Below are 15,632 nucleotides of genomic sequence, written 5' to 3'. Positions count from 1 at the left end.
CAGATTACATAGCTGTTCTATGTACAGTGTATGTGTGTCCCTGTTGTATTCCTCCTACCTGAGCTCTTTATCCTTGCAGATTGAAATATCAAAAATGTGCAACAAAAAATGAGACAAGTCATATTTCTGAAACTAAAAATAAAATCAGTCCTTTTGACATTCTTTACCTTACAATAGATATTGAAAAGATATTTCAGTGTTACCCCACCACATAAAAACAGTTTGATATAACTGTTCAAAGTATTTGTGGATGACTGGCCTCCCTTTTAACCTTTCCAAACAGCCTGCATGACCATGACAAAGGAGGAGGCTGCTCCTGCTCTTATTGCTACTGACCCTCTGCCCACTCTAGAATTTTCCCTTGTTGCTTCAGTAAGTGAAGACCAAGAGATATTACTCTATAATTTCTCACGTTGCAACTAATATGCTTTTTCCCCTCTTCAAGGAAAAAAAAGGACTGCAAAACTGATTTTAGCGGTTATAAGTGTCTTCTTTTGCTGTTTTATTTGTGACAGGTATTTTTTCAGTAACACCAGTAACACAGAATTGTAGCAACTTGGCTCTGTGTAAGTCTGGAAATTGTGGATCTATCCCTGCAGGATACTAGAATAGCATGTGTTTTTGAGACTGGGAACACCAGCTGAGAAATAAAAGACTTATACTTGCTATCAAATTTTCCCATAGCCTAGTTTGGATTTAGTGTTTTCTCTTCTGAGGGTCAGTCCTGTCTTTTTTCAGAAAATGATAATTTCAAGGAGTAATGGTTTCCCTATGATTCCAAATTAAAGTATGCATTGTCTTGATTATGAAAGGTTTCTTTGGAGAAGGGAGCTATCTGTCCAGATACCTGTGACCATCAGAGAAGACAGGGCAGACAAAAAGCCATCTCTTCAAGCTGAAAATCTGATGGACTGTCAGAGGCAAGAACTAATAGCATTTTAGAAAGAAGAGAGGGTGAGTGCCATTTTACATGCGAATGTCTGAGACTCACATGAATGATTTTGAAAGTCATAGTGTTTCTACTTGTCTTTATATGCTGTAATATTTATTTTGGGTAAAAACAATAAACTAACAAAGAGATAAAACAGAAAAGATATTAGCTGAGACACTTTTTCATATTGAAAGCATACACCATACTCTGACCAGGCTGAGATAAACGATTAGTAATAATTAAACTGCACCTTCCTGTGCTTTCAGTGTGGGTTTATTTTTAACCCCTCCTAATAAACAGCAAGAAACAATGCTTACCCTCTGCTTGCTTAAAACTCATCTTTCCCACTACACTTGAAAGTAAATGCATTCTGTCTCTGTCCATATCCTTCTGGATCAGCTATTAAAGAAAGGAAGATGCAAGTGTGCTGAATAAGAACCCCTGTCTTTCATTGTTCACCCCTATTTCTGAACACTTACCATCAAACCTATTGTTCAGGGCAGCACAGCCCACCTCTAAACTGCCTAAAGAAGTAGCAATGCCCACATCATGGAAAGAAAAGCTGGTGGAATACAGGGATATTAGTAGTTCTGTGGTAGGAAATATAAGTGATAAAATGGAGAGTGGAAGTCCTGAGACTGCTTGAGCATGTTTTCAAGGCTGCTGTACCACAGATTGTGCACCAGCTAATGGAAAAGTCTCTTTCTAGTAGTGTAAAGTGAGTGTGAAGTGTAGCCATAAAATGTTCAGTGGTTTATTTTTTTCAGGTTTTTCTGTGCTTCTCTAGCTTTGTGTAACACCCTGAAATATTGTACAGTATTTTTCAGCTTGAATAATTTATATTTTCTTCTTTTTTTTTCTTCAGTGAATCTAATGCTAATGCCACATGGACATTACCAAGGAACATTTAATCCTGATGCCTGCTTTTGTTTTATTCAATAGGAAATTATTGTCCTGATATTGTCAGCTACAGTAATTCAGAGAAAAATGACAGCAGCAAATGCTATTCTGTGGTATTCAAAGCACATCAAGGCAGACATATGAATTTGAGAGCTTTAGCTGGATGGTCCTGTGATTTCAGTTCTCAGTATTCTCTCCCTTTCCTGCAGAAATAAGATATTTCTGGCATAGTCAGCTTTGATATTTGTCTTCTTCTCCTACCACACTTTGTTTGCCCTGGTACTACTAGTTCAGGAAGGTGGGTTATTTTTTCTTATTCACATGAAGAGATAAAAGATTTTCACCTGGCATTTTCCTGCAGGGTTCATTTTTCCCGATTTTTTTTTTTTTTTTGGTTCTCTGTGCCTCTGTACTCCCATTTTCCACCTGCAGGTACTTCTTGTAGGAGAAGGGAATACAGCTCACCTTGCCCCTGATAAGTAACAGCTGTGTTAATTACCCAATACAGCCTCGCCCCTGATGAGTCACGGCTATAGGCAATAAAGGTAAGTGTGATAAAAGGGAGCCGGCTGCTTGTGAGGAGGAATCATGAAGAAGGATCCTGAGGGGAGAGAATTACTGCAGTGAGGTCAGCCTGGGTCTGCGGTTAAAGCCTGCCTGGCACCTGCAGTCATAGTCTAGCTAGGTAAAAGCCTGCGGTTGGAGTCTGCAAACTAATACATGCTGTCGTAGTTTAGCAGGAAATAACCAGCAGTCAGGGGTTCAAGGGAAACCTACAGTAGGAGCTTGCGGCAGCCAGAGTCAGTGAATAGTTGAAGTCAGGATGGCCAAGCTTTAAAGAGGAATAAACCAGGACCTTTTTTACGCTGTGAGAAATGAGAAGTCTGTGTCTTGGCTCATTTCTACTGTCTAACAAGAGGGCTGCTGTGACTCTTCTAGCTCCTGTACTCTTTGAGCACACACCCACTTCTCTGACTGCATGTAGGGTGTTTTTATCTTTCCCTATTTGCAGACTGATGTGGGGAAGGATGAAGGGTGTGAGAAACAATGGAGAGGAAGGAAATTCACCCTGTCTTTGCCTGTGTGGATTGTCACAGAGGTCAGACCTAGAAACTCCTGCTTACTAAGAACTACTGCCCATGCTCCCCTGGAACAGCCAGTTTACTTTGCCCATTCCAGAGGAGGCTCTTCGCCTACTGAAAGGCAAGTATTTTGTTCTTCTGGTTCTGAATTCCAATTCAAGTTTGTACTAAGCTGCAGCGGAATTGTGCAATGTTACCAAGGAGGAGAGTAAAGACAAGAACAAAATATTAGGTCATATTTGGACTATAAAAGATTCTGATTGCTGTTTGAAACTGTTGGACCTATTACATTGGTAATAATGAATAGCAAGAAAAAAAAGGCCCATGAGAGAAAAAAAAAAGCCGCCTTCTTTTCAGTCCGGAGGCAGTAAAGTCACCCAAAAAATCAGATCATGATGGTAAAACACAAAAGCAGGTTCTGCATCAAAGATGTAAAGGATCACATAAGCGTGAAATTTCACCTTCAAATACAAAGTTGGATGTGGTAGAGCCGTAGTACTATTGTGTATTGAAGTTTAGGCTACTTCTCTTTGACTGAAAATATTTTACATATGTGCAGAGAACTATGTCTTGCTTGTAAGTATTTATATACTTATGTAAATATATATAAAATTGCTGATGTGATTATATACCACCTTATAACCAAAGATCCTTCAGTGCTTCCACAAATTACTATTGTTTTATTTTTCAGAGGAAAACAATATGAATTATAGTGTTAAACCTCAAGACAGAACAAGAAATTAGCAGCAGAAAAGAGCTCCAGTCCCTTTCTCCTAAACAGCAGGCATCACCTGAATCTGTATACAATGGCAGTGACACTGCCAAAGGCACGTGTCCTGTTCAGAGTTGTAGTAGCTAAAAAGAAGACAGCACAATAACAGGAACGGGAAGTTCACTTTTATAACAGTTGCGCTTTTTTTCTTTTCCGAGAATTCCTTGTTCTTTTCCCATATCTGGGCTATTAGTCCACTCACTTAGAAGAAACTCTGAATTTCAGGAATAGACAAAAAAAAAAAAACAACCAAAAACAAACAAACAAAAAACCTCAGTAAAAATGAAGAGTTATCCCTGAAAAGAAAGCTGAAACAGCTGGTTCAGTGCTGCCTTCAAATGAGCAGATTGTGTAGTGTTCACTCTGTTTTCGTCAGGCTGACCTGTGGATCTTTAATTGTTAAGAAAAAAGGGGAATTAAAAAGGGAAAATACTGAAATCATAAGGAACAAAATAGTTAATATGATTTGAAGGTGAGATATTCATCAATTTAAGAGTGCTCCACTGGATTAATATTCATTCTCAACTGACACACATGATAAACTAATTCTAACTGCATCAAAGGAAATTTTATCAAAGCCCTGTTCTCCTGCCACAGAAAATTTGTCATCTGTTTCTCTAATAAGTTATTTACACCTTGCATATTCATTGGGAAATGGGAATATTGTGATTTGGATGAGTTAGTAGTTCTCAGCTCCACCTCAGGGAAAGAGCCCCCCTACTCTGTACTGCTTTCTTGTGGAGAAAGACACACTTGTGCATGTGGGCGGCAGAGGGGTCACAGAGGAATCCCAGAATGTGCTATGAAGCAAAACTTAAGGGTAGTTAGAGGCTTAGAAGAAGGTTGTCCATCTTTCCTTCTTAGGATAGTAAAGCACAGTCTAGTAGACATTGTGGAGAGAAATACAGTTTTTATTAGAATGATTTTTTTAAAGACGTTATGTCTCATTGTATTGTTTATTAGTATTAGTTGTTGTTGTTCCTATAAGTAGAAAAAACCATAGTCTTTCAGACAGAGTGGCATTTCAGGGCTTGCTAAAAATGACAGCAGAGAAGCAAGTGTGGCCTCCTTGAAGCAGATGGCATCTGCTGTTTGTGAGCCATCAGCATTGCCCGTCCCCAGTGGGTAGGCAGCTGGACACATTCCTTTTGAAGGTACAAAACATTGCAGTCTCTCCCCTGGCCCTCATGAGATTTAAGTAGCTGCAGATAAGCTTCCCTCGGTTTTACAAGTAGACACTGTGAGGGGCCTGAGGACAATTCCCTCTCCTTCACAGGCTTTCACTGCCTGGATTCAAGGCCAGCTTTGATAATGAAGCTGTCAGGCCATGTCAGCAGATGCATGTTCTGCCTTTTCTCAGGAGCTGCTTTTAAACTGAGGCTCCTGCTCTTAGTGTTTGCCTGAGCTATGTGGCAGGTTTTCCTGTGCCTTCTTCCATGCCTTCCTTACCCCTACTCACAGACCTGGCTTTCCAAGCTTGAGCTGGGACCTGCCTGGTCCGAGCAGACCTGTCCTGGCAGCCTGGGTCTCAGGAGATCCAGATCACCTGCACCCCCCCAGTTCTGCTCACCTAGCTCTGCTGCTGTGGGTTTGGCTTTCTTGGGATGGTGCTGCCTTACTGTTTCTGCTGCTCCCTGCCACTCTACTGGAAACAGAAGCAGTGGTTGACTTTTACAGAATAATTTTCTTGAGATGGATGTTGGCCAATGTATTGCAAGTTTGCCCAGGCCACATGATCATGCTCTTACCAAGAGGTCTGAGCTTTCAGTCCTGACAAACAATATAGTTTAAATCCACTCCATGGTTTTTGCAAAATACACTCCTTCCTCTCTATTCTTGGATGCCTCAAAGTTGCTATGGAGACACTTTCATTTTAAAGCACAAGTACCTTGTTAGGAAAGCCACAGGTGCATTAGCTCTATTTCTCTATTTCATGCATAGAGCTATAAGAACATTTCTGCACTGTTAGATGGACAGCTATAATGATTCTTGCCATCCTTGAACAACTTCTCTTATCTGTAATCTGGGCTTGCTGAGCTTCTATGTGAATAACACTTACAAGGAGAGGATAGATAGGAAATACATGTTCAGGGCAAGGAATTTGGGAATATACTGTCACTTCAATAAATAATAAATTCAGCTGGAAAATACCTGGCTTCCCAAGTGAATGAAAGAGAATATTTTCTTCAAATGCTTCTGAATTTTTGCTGGTAAGGAATTGTGTTTAAGGATTAGAGAAATTGCAGAACTGAGTTTGAGCTATCCTGAGTTTAAGAGCATACTTATAAACCCTGTAACTTTGAATACTGCAGCAGATTCCTTGCTGTCTGTTCCAGGAGGGAAACATAGTAAGTTCTACTTTGCTAGAGTAGAAATATGACTTCAAATCGTAGGATGCATTGTTTCCTCACAGGAAAACTCTTCCAAAAATCTTTGTCAAGAAACAATTATGACAAATGGAAGGATACAAAAGAATAGCCTGAGTTCAGATTTGACTTTCATGTACTGGCAAATGTAAGTCATGCACTCAGATACAGTAGGGACTGAAAACCACTTCCAGGTTCATAGCATATCCAGATTTCTTCCAGAAGTTTGCCGCTGAAATAAGAAAAACAGACCCCAGGGTTTGCAAGGGCATTGTAACTCTGTGAAAGAATCCTAGTATTTTGTTTTAGTTCTGTGTTTTATTATAAACAAACTTATTATATATATACACACTATGTACAATATAGCAAGTGCTGATATAAAAAAATGAAACAGAAGAGGAAAACTAGTCTCTTGCCTAATATTTTCCTCCCAGAACACTAGATTATTCTACTAAATAAAATGACTGCAGACAGTTCTTCTAGAAGGCAGGTTTTAGCCATTTTACTGCAAAGTCCAGGTCTCTATCACTCAGAGCAAACCTGGTGTATGAGCTGCAGAGTGCAATTAGATGTATTGCCTTTTCCGTTTAAATGATTGAAACAGTTGTTTTTATCAGAAGGGAAAACAATTGGACAAAGCAGCTCCTAAGGCTGAGCAATGGGCACTATGAGGCAATGAAACATCTATTTTAAACCCAGAAGTTCCTGGAATGATTCTCAGTTTTCCAACTGTTAGTGGGGAGGTAAGGGAAAAAAACCCCTGAAATTAGGTAAAAGGGAATTGATAGTGTAAACTGCATGACTCTAAATGAAAGACTAATTTTTTTTAATAATGGTGTCAAACTGATCAGCAGTACTTGTTTTTATGATTATCAAGTAATCATGGAGACAAAGGGTTGTAGGCAAATGCCACTGCATAGAAGCTGTGTTTTGGACAACCACATCTGAAAGAAGATTAAGGACTTTTTGATTGAAAACAATTTATCTAGATCTGCTGTCACAGAGCCAACTTCAACTACCGGCGTCTTTTCTCAGGAGGAGAAGTGATAATACACTTCTTTGCTAGCTGGATGAACAGATGAGAGGGGTTTGCAGGTGAAATAAGGCAGGAACTCACAATTTGCTCTATTGCTAGACTTGTGGGAAACAAGTGCCATGGTGTGACATCTCTCTTGAAACTGGTTGGATTTTTAAGTGCTGTGGGATTTACCTGACTCCTTTTGAAGTCCAGTGTGGCTGTTCTATGCAGAGACCCCTCCTCTGAGAGGAGGTGTCTCAAGGCCTGTCTGAGAGGGGCTGCACAGCTTTGGCTCCTGCAGCACCCAGAGCTAATATGTGCAATCACACTGGGGAGCTCATTAGCTCTGGCAGGGCACCTTGATAGCACCAGGCATGTGGCATCGGCTGGTGTGGAGCCAACACACATCTCCTGCTGGACACAAGACAGGTTCTTGCAGGGAATGAGAAGGAAAATGGTGTGGGGGAGGGAGAAGTGAGGTCTTCCTCTCCCCCATATTTTAACAGGAAGCACAGCAGAATGAGGTGTTGGGTGATTGCATTAGGCCAGGTCAGCTAGACCCAATATATGAACTGAAGGAACTGAAAAAAATCTGCATCCACTGATGATGGTGTGGTGGGGAAACTGCAGCTAATGGGAAGATGGAGACCAAGCTATCCCCTTTGTTGCCACTCTCGAACCCCTCTAAATCTGTGGGTGCCTTGGGCTGTGTCCTGCATTTCTGTGTGAACTTGAGTGCTCATTAATAACATATTTGACATAAGCGGTTTAGGAACTGCTCTAGTAAAATGTACTCTTTGCAGGAAAAACAATCCAGCTCTGCTGGCACTTTGATTACCCTTTTATAATTGTCATACATGTTTTATCATGCTGCAGGTCTTTATCTCAAGAGGTGCGGGCAGCTCCGGAGAAGTGAACTAAATTCTACATAATTAAGACAACATTATTTTCTGTTAACCATGAAGAGTCATTATGTAATTTTGAAGGTTCTTGTTAAAATACGGTGGATCAGCTCCGAAACAAAATAATTGCTTTGGGCTTTTTCTGCTGCTTTTTTGTTTTTTTTTTTTTTCCCCTGCCTTGTATATAACTGGATATTATTACTTTAGAACATTGTTTATGTTAAGTCTATTTTGTTCTTTTCTTCAAGGGGTGCAAAATGATTCTGTCAAGTAAAATTACCTTATTTTGCCGTAGCTGAAAGTATCTTGCCAGTTGATAGCTTTGATTTGTACTCCTGAGGTTTGTGATTTGATGTAAATGACCAGAAATAACCATTCTAGGTCAATATTAAAGAGGAGACCTGTTCTTTTTGGGGCTGGATTAAAGTTATAAAATCTTTTCAGAATTAAGACGGTCTTTTTGTCTTGCTCTTTTCCACAAGGGTTTGTCCACTGATTGTCTTGTTCCAGTCTAATGGGGAGCCAAGGAGAAATATGAAATGTCAGTTCTTTTAAAGGCTCTTTTTACTGACCCTGACCACTGTCACATGTATTCCAAAACTTTGAAATTTCCTAATTCTGTTTCAGAACACCCTGAAGAAATTGTGATTGTTACAGAGGACAACTTCCTGCCCAAAAATTAGAATTAATGGAGAAACCAAATCAGTCAGCAAGGCTGGAGTTTATATTGTGGAACTGTGTCATTCTTATTTAATGACATTAACAATCAGATAAAATACTATCCATGATGAAGTCTTGAATGTTTCAGTACTTAATGCTTTTCTCAGATTTTGATCTTACAAAGTGCAATAACACAGGGTTCTTAGCACAGAGCAGACTTCTTAACTGAATCCTTGTGTTCTTTAGAATCATTTAATTTGTGTGGGGTTTGTTTGCAGATGTAAATGAGATCTAAATACTGAAATACAAAGAGCTTGCATGAAAATCATAGCAGCAACTTCCCTTGTTTAAGTGTAAGTTTTCATTCATGTTACAGTATGAGTATGGCTGCTATCTCAGCTCTTACAGAGCAGCCCCTTATGCCAACCATTCATCATTTTCTATATTCCTGTAACCGTGCATTTTTCACTTTTATTGTAACATAACACAAAAGCCATGGCATCTCAGATTGACCCCTAAACACTGGTTTGTGCAACTTCTAAGCCTTTGTTTAAATGGTTTGAAAGTAGGCATCCTGCTCAGTTTCAAACAAAACAAATGGTAGTGTTTTCTTGATTTATGGTGATATTTTGACAAGTTTGATTTATTCAAAGGAAACCTGTGCCAAAGAAGAGTGCAAATGAGAAGACACTGTGACTGCATACCACCAAAGGACATTTTCATAATCCTCTCTGATCTCTGTTGTTGGAGGTGAGAAGAGTTCAGCCTTGACCCTGTGTACTGGTTTCAGCTAGGATAGAGTTTTCTTCTTGGTAGGTGGTACAGTGCTCTGATTTGTACTCAATATGAGAACCATATTGATGACACACTGATGTTTTGGTTGTTTCTCAGTAGTGCTTACTCCAAGTCAAGGACTTTTCTGTTTCCCTTGCTCTTCCAATGAGCAGATGCACAAGAAGCTGGGAGGGAGCATGGCCAAATGCTGGCCTGAACTGACCAAAGGGATATTCCGTACCCCAGAACATCATGTCACACATATAGACTGGCAGCACTCACTCAGAACAGGGTCTGATCATGGCTCAGGGACTGGGTTGGTATCTAACAGTATGTGATGGGCAATGGTGTTGTGCATCACTAGCTATTCCTGGGATTTTTCTCTCTTTTTCCTACTCTCCTTTTTATATTGTTATTATTGTTTGTTCTTCAATTATCACACTGTTCTTATCTGAACCCAGTATTTTATTGGGTTTTTCCCTGATTCTGTCCCCTGTCCCACCTGGGGAGGTAGGGGAATGAGTGGCTGCATGGTGCTTAGTTGCCAGGTGGAGTTAAAGCACAACACACTGGCAATTGAAATGTCATGGACTCTCCTTGGAAAACTTTCTTCTAAGGGCAGGGCAAGGATCTTCAGAAACAATATTAAGCCTATCCCCAAAATATCTGCCTGTCTGCAGTAGATTCAGGGCTTTGGGCATCCTCTGACGTTTTTATAGACGCAAATTTTCCTTTGGTTGTTTCCCTGGACACTGTATCTCTTGGCTAAGAGCAGAGCAGAAAAATGTACATTTCATTCTAATATTTTTACTGTTTAAGCTCCCACCTTCTATCCAACTACTTGAACTGTGTCATTCAGACCTCAACATGCCTGTTAAAAAAAGCAGATGAATACTTCCCAGGAAAGCTCAGTACATATACCGTCTTTCACCGGTCTTTAGAGCAGGCTATATGAGCTAGCAAACGGGAGCCCTATTTGTGCAACTACCTAACAATGGCCAGAGGAAAGAAAGGTTTTTATTTCTTGGATTTGTCAAATATAATGCTATTCTGCAGAGAAGCTTTATCCAGTTCTTTTCCACTTGAACACTTCTTCAACTTGCACTGAACAATTAACAGATGAAGAAAGAAAACAGCTTTGCTTGGACATCTTCAATGATTAATGACTATTCTATACCATGCACATGACTGCTGGGGGATGCTGTTTTGGGATGAAAATGATTGCAATCCCCGAAAATCAGTGTCATTTTGCCTCTATCTCTCCCATGATAGGCATCAGCCCTGTGGACCCACCCTCACCCTGTTGCCACCAGCAGTTCCCCTCCCATTTTCTCCAGAACATGGAGACCGCTCCTCTTAATTTGCAGAGAGCCTTTGAGTGCCTGGGTAACAGGTGAGAAACTGAGGAAGTAGAGATACGTATTCCTACTTCTTGACTGTTGTGCTTTTGCAAAAATTTCTGGCACTGAAGTTGGTTCCTGCTGCAGCCAGAGTCTCTAAGTGTTTCATCTTAGTTTGGAGAAAGACTAAATTCTGATGAGCTTTCTAGCATGATTTTCAATTTATTACCAGAGTCTTAGTAAAGGGTCTTACAGTGTTTGAGTTAATTAATTTCTCTATTGGTTCTCAGTTGCTGAAGGTCAGACTGTCCCAAGAGAAGGAATCCTTGCAGAGAATATAACTGACTATTGTGTACAAAACATGCTGATTTTAATGAAGCAGAGATCAAAATCATATAAGGAAAGGCAGATAATGAAGGAAAAAACCCCAAGATGTGATATTTTAATGATCAGCCATTTGAGGCTCCAACTGATGATAAATGCACGTATTTTGATGAATTTAGGCAATCCTTTGATATTCCTTAGCATATATATGTAAAGGCACTCCGCACAAAACATGCCGTAACAAGTCTCTTGATACACATATAATAATTATATTATATTTTGAAGGAAAATGTGATGGTAAAAATATTAAGTCAAAATTTTTATGTGTTATACACACATGCATGTATATATATAAGCACATAAAACAACATAGTTTACTTTTGAAGATACTAGGCTATCAGTCTAACTGGTGATTCACAACAGAAATTAAATTTCCCTTTTGTGTTTTTTCCTCTTACCAACAAGCTTGAAGGGACTTTAATCTCCTGGATGCACAAGAGAACCCTTGAAGTTTTGAAATATATGGTTTGAGATATTGCATTTAAAAAAAAAAGGTGAAGCATTTTAAAAGATAGTTCATTATTTTGTGAAAGGCTCTAGTATGTTGTGTTCTGTGTCAAAATGTGTCAGCTTTCAAGATACGTAAAAGAGACATAACAAAGGAAAAAGACATGGGCTCCTGTTGTCTTTTCCACATCATGATCTGGATATGCTAAAATATTGTGGCTATTTCTTAACAATTGTGTCGATTCAGGAAGATTTTGGAAGCTTGGAGAGCTTGTAGTGTTACAACATAATAATGAATTTTAGTTTTCCGAAGGAGACAGTTTTACAAAACTGAAAACTACAAACTAGCCAGCCTCACCTCTGTGCCTGTAAGATCATGGAATAGATCCTCTTGGAAGATATGTCAAGGCATGTGGATGACAAGGAGGTGATTAAGGACAGCCAGAATGGCTTCACAAAGAGGAAAATCATGACTGGCTAGTCTGGGGATTTATGCAGAGTGGCTGGATTGGTGGATAAGGGAAGAGAAATTGATGTCCTCTACTGTGGCTTCTTCAAGGCCTTTGAAACTGTTCCACAGAAAATCTTTGTTGATAAATTGGAGAGGTATGGATTTAATGGATGGAATATTGGATGGATTAGGAATTGGATGAATGGCAACATCCAAAGAGCTGTAGTCAATGTGTCCAAAGGATATCAGTAACAAGGGGTATCCCTCAGGGAGAGGACTTTCCGTATGGCACTTTCTGTATGGAAGTGGTTTGATGTCTTTAATAATGAGATAGGCAGTGGGATTGAGTACACCATCATCATCAAGTTTAGAGAAACTTGAAATCCCATGAAAGAAGGGATGCCATCCAAGGGAACCCTGACAGGCTTGAGAAAAGTGGGTCAGTGGGAGTCTCTTGAAGTACAGCACCAAATGCAAGGTGCTGTGCCATGATTGGTGAAATCACCAGCATCGGTACAGACTGATTACTGAATGCATTGAGTGCCTCCCTGCAGAGGACTTAAGTATATTGATGAATGAAAAATTGAACATGACCTGGCAATGTGTGCTGGCAGCCCAGAAAAACAATTGTATCCTAAGCTGTATAGAAAGAACTGTGGCCAGCATTTCAAGATATATGATCCTTCTCATCTACTGTGCTCATGCAAAATCCCAGCTGGACTACTGTACCCAGTTCTGAGGTCTCAAGCATAAGAAAGCCATGGACCCTTTGGAAAGAATCCAAAGGAAAGCCAAGAAAATCATGAGAGGGCATCAGAGTGATCCTATTGAGACGTTTCAATACTTCAAGGGGGATTATAAAATAGATGGGAGTGACTTTTTACCAGGCCCTGTAAGGGGACAAGAGGTTACGGCTTTAAACCAGAGGAGGGTAGATTTAGACAAAAAAAAAAAAAAAAAAAAAAAAAAAAATTCCTTACTATGAGGATGGTGAGGCACTGGAACAGATTGCCCAGAGAAGCTGTGGAGCTCCCATTTTTGGAGGGGTTCAAGGCCAGGATGGATTGGGCTTTAAGCAAACAGGCTGGTGAAGGGTGTCCCTGCCTAAGGCAGGGAAGCTGGAACTAGAAGGTCTTTAAAGGTCCTTTCCAACACAAATATTCTATGATTTTATGGAAACAGTTTCACTGGGTTTAATAGTTATAAAATTGCTGGAATGAAGACTCATTAACATAATTTGTTATCAACAATCTTGTTCCATACATCAAGGGATAATGACAGTTTGGCCACACTTTGAAGTCCTGATTAAAAACACAGGGTGAAAACATGCCTAGTATTTTTTCACACTTTTAAGAACAATAGATCATCAAGTAGAAGAAAAGTATTAGATCGGTTCCTTCAAAAAATTCAGTAATTAAGATAGGTAGTGTACTTTTTCTACATGATTCTTTGTAAACTTGCTTTTTGTTGATTACTTTCTGCTTATTCTCCTAGCTTCAAGAAAACACCAGCTCCATCAGATCTGATTTACTTAAAAATGCTGTTCATGTATTTCCAGACAGTACTTCATGGTTCTTTTAATATAACATTTAATATAGCATTTAATATAATATTTAATATAACATTTCAGAACTACCAAGAAACTAAAAGTTTTAAACTTGAAAAGGACATAGATTCTTCTTATTATTTATCTTTTCTTGTACTTTGTAGAAATAAACTTTTGTGCAAGTATAATAATTTTTCAGATCAGAGCTCATATGTCTTTTCTATAGTTTCAGGTAACTGAAATACTTCAAGTAATTCAGCATTCATCTGGTGCTCAAGATTCAAGAAGAGCAGTTACACTTCTGCAAACTGCAGCAGATTTTGACTGTAAATCAATGCCTCTTGCCTGCCCATTCTTGTTTTCATTAATATTTCATAAAATTATAAAAATACTGTTGTGCAGTTTCATGTTGAACTTATACAAGGGATAAATGTGATAAATCAGTCAGTGGCTCATAGCTGGAATAAATGAAATGGAGAGAATTCCTGAAACACTAGAAGGCTGTTAGCCATAACTGCACAGCTCTCACGGAACTTGGAATGTGTCAGAGAAAATCCCTTGTGCAGCTTTCCTGCCTGCATACTTGTGAATATTAGGATTTATACATATGTAAACCAAAAATAGTGCTGAGACAGCAGTAACCCTGAAGTTTAATGTCTTTTTTTTTCTCCCCCCACTTCTTAGCAGCCTTTCAAAACCCCATAGATGAGATTCTGTACACTGAAGTCTAGTGCCAGAAGGAAACTGTGTGCAGATCTTTGAGACTGTAGTTAAAAGAACCAAAACACTAATGATCACCCTGGGCAACAGCTAGCAGAACACACATACAAATTAAAAGTTGTTCATAATAGCAAAAACTTTGTCCTTTAGAGAGTACGTGTTGCAGGGAATGAGAAAAAGAATTTTTTTTAAAGAGTCTTCATTACATTTAGATTATTTTTCCTCAGAAAGTCATTTCCCTTGCAGGCTTATTTTCAAGAGCAATATTGCACTGATCTAAGTTGCCATAGTAAGGTTTTCAGTTCTTATTTGAAGAAGTTAAGCATCTGAAAACCTCTGCAGAAGCTAACATTTTATAAGGTGGAGAGAGGTGTATTTAAAAAGTCTGATTTTTAACCTTTTTTAAAAAAATATTCAAAAAGACTTCTCGTTTTAATATTTGTAAATGCTAACAGTGGTCATGAATAACACCTGTGGATACTCTGGACTGTATTGTATAAGAGGCGTAGGAAAATATGCAGTTGTATGCATCTCTGTGTTTCACATTGGTCATTCTGCGTGATTTTGCATAAAACACTTCAGTTCCTCCTGACTTCAAGCTGCACAGAATTTACCTAGCCAGACAAGTAATCTGCTCTGACCATTCCTGAGGCCTATTCAAATGGCCTTCCTTTTGATCATTTGTTATCTTTTAATAGGAATCCTCCTAGTTCTCTCCTTCTACCGATCCAAGAGGCTATTCAGCTTTAACATTTGGCATAAGAGCTATTGGAGTTAAATATGCAGTTGGTGTAGAAACAGAAATTACGATGGGATAATTACAAAAATCCCATCTTAATTCCTGTAACTACAGTCAAATATCACTATTCTTCAAGATTAGAGATACATTTCTGATAAATGCTTCAGATTGTGTAATTTTAAAATAAAAACAAACTCATCAAATTAAAATAAGAAAGAACCTCTTCTATTTTGAAAGTAGATGTAAATTATGTGAGCAAAGATTTTGTACTTATTGATGCTATTAGTATTTCTGCTTATTAAAAAAGCAGCCATGTAAATGAGCACAGCTGGACAGTTGTGTGTTTTCAGGCCTTCTCTGGTATTCACCAATATTTTCCTAATAAATCTGTTTGTACTAAACCATAGGAAACAGGACAGGCCTTGTCATATATTTACAGATAGGAGAAGAACCAAGAAGTTTCTTGCTCAGAATCTCATAGAAAGTCTGTGGCAAAAGTTATCCAGGCACACATCTCTGATATTGCAGAACAGTTCTTCAGCCATAAACTGATGTTTTCCCTCTGTCACCCTCCTACAGAAGAACACCTTTTTTACAACC

The 15,632-nt window shown here is 39.0% G+C and overlaps 1 long non-coding RNA gene across 4 annotated transcripts; it reads left to right on the top strand.

The window, feature by feature from the left end:
• Nucleotides 1-2,416: 2,416 nt before the first annotated feature.
• Nucleotides 2,417-15,128, top strand: LOC136286918 (uncharacterized). 4 transcript variants are annotated; one of them, XR_010720023.1, is made up of 5 exons: nucleotides 2,417-2,516; nucleotides 2,844-3,034; nucleotides 9,285-9,381; nucleotides 10,678-10,798; nucleotides 13,800-15,128. It is a non-coding gene; the product is annotated as an uncharacterized lncRNA (long non-coding RNA). The 4 variants fall into 4 exon arrangements; XR_010720024.1 differs by lacking the exon at nucleotides 10,678-10,798 and having other exon boundaries at nucleotides 13,800-15,126; XR_010720022.1 differs by lacking the exons at nucleotides 9,285-9,381; nucleotides 10,678-10,798; nucleotides 13,800-15,128 and adding an exon at nucleotides 7,946-8,405.
• Nucleotides 15,129-15,632: the final 504 nt, after the last annotated feature.

The sequence above is a fragment of the Chamaea fasciata genome, unplaced genomic scaffold (genome assembly GCF_029207755.1).
Source record: "Chamaea fasciata isolate MVZ Bird 193981 ecotype frontalis unplaced genomic scaffold, bChaFas1.0.hap1 SCAF_3, whole genome shotgun sequence".
NCBI classification, from domain to species: domain Eukaryota; kingdom Metazoa; phylum Chordata; class Aves; order Passeriformes; family Sylviidae; genus Chamaea; species Chamaea fasciata.
This window is presented reverse-complemented; position numbering and strand designations above follow the sequence as displayed.